Source organism: Peromyscus californicus, unplaced genomic scaffold (genome assembly GCF_007827085.1).
Source record: "Peromyscus californicus insignis strain IS unplaced genomic scaffold, ASM782708v3 Scaffold_11__1_contigs__length_118956290, whole genome shotgun sequence".
In the NCBI taxonomy this organism is placed as follows: domain Eukaryota; kingdom Metazoa; phylum Chordata; class Mammalia; order Rodentia; family Cricetidae; genus Peromyscus; species Peromyscus californicus.
Genome location: NW_026294402.1, coordinates 26,969,259 through 26,970,852, shown reverse-complemented (window position 1 = coordinate 26,970,852; position 1,594 = coordinate 26,969,259). Strand labels below are relative to the sequence as shown.

Here is a 1,594-nt window from a genome sequence, read left to right as displayed (position 1 = left end):
ACACAATTTTTTATTTTGTGCTGGGGTTGGAACCCAGAGCTTTGAAAATTTTAGCCAAGTGCATTAACATTGATTGACATAGTCAGCTTGAAACATTCAAAAATTTAAAGGCCCCAAAGAAGGGAAACCAATACTGAGAAATAATTTTTATTTATTCAACAAGTATTTATTGACTGTTTACTTACAATAAAGATGAGAATGAGAGGATTGATAGAATATTGGTGTGAAGGGTGATGGAAAGTCCCATGTTACAATATTTTGGGTCTGCATAATTGCAAATGTTGCTCATCAATTATTAATAGGAAGAGAAAATTGAAGGAAGTAGGCAAATGTTCAAGGCAGCAAGTTTCATGAGCATGTCAGGTGACAACAGTTTTTAGAGATGGAAAGTCTCAGAGCTTGGAGGCTGGCATAAAGAGCAAAGCTTTGGCTGTACTGGCTGTCTGCATGTGTGCCCTTAGACAGAGCTGTGCACAGCAGGTGCTTATTAATCTTAGCAGTTGTTAGGGGAATTCCTAGCTTTTAAACAGTTGCTAGAGAGACAGATGTGATATACAACTAGCACATCTGTAGTCCCAAATCCTCAAGGCGGGAGGAACATTTGAGTGCATAACTCGAGTTCAACATGAGCAACAGAACAAGAGTCCCACACTAATAATAATAATAATAATAGTAATAGTAATAATAGTAATAGTAATAATAATAATAATAGTAAAATGGTTGCTTTGATATTTTGTTTTACTTGAAAGGCACAATAGGAAACTTGAAGAGAAAGAATAAAATCTGAAAATGTTGATTCACAAAGTATCTCTGTCTTCATATTTTTAAGTCAGAGTTTGATTGTTTTATAGCCCGTAATGAATTAACACTTATTAGGATTTTTAATTTTGTTTTGCTTGTATAACAAAGGAAAAATTAAAGGTTTAGAAACAAAAAGATGCAGAGCAACAGGAACACTATTCATTGACACTGAAAAGAAAAATTCATGGGAAGGTCTTTTTGAGGTTTCTTGCAAGCCTAAACATAGTCTTTTGTGTATGTGTATTTTCCTAGACAGGGTTTCTCTGTGTAGCCCTGGCTGTCCTGGAACTCACTCTATAGACCAGGCTGGCCTCAAACTCAGAGATCTGTCTGCCTCTGCCTCCCAAGTGCTGGGATTAAAATCATGTGCCATACTTACCTGGCAGGGGAGATACCATGATCACGAAGGTGGCGAGGCTTATCCATTGCACTCCGGATGTGCTGACCCCTGCGATTTCCCCAAATGCGGGAAACTCGACTGCATAATTTGTGGTAGTGGGGGACTGCGTTCGCGCTCTCCCCTGTAAAAATAGAAAAAAATAAAAATAAAAAAAATAAAATCATGTGCCACTACACCTGTCTAACATACTCTTTTTAATGTTCTATCAATTGCCCTGACTAGTACTTACACAAAGCAATTTAAAATATATCTGTAGCCGGGCGGTGGTGGCACATGCCTTTAATCTCAGCACTCTGGAGGTAGAGCCAGGCAGATCTCTGTGAGTTCGAGGCCAGCCTGGGCTACCAAGTGAGTTCCAGGAAAGGCACAAAGCTGCACAGAGAAACCCTGTCT

At 38.8% G+C, this 1,594-nt stretch overlaps 1 pseudogene; it reads left to right on the top strand.

Annotated features, from left to right (window-relative positions):
- Positions 1-1,172: 1,172 nt before the first annotated feature.
- Positions 1,173-1,325, top strand: LOC128105926 (uncharacterized; annotated as a pseudogene).
- Positions 1,326-1,594: the final 269 nt, after the last annotated feature.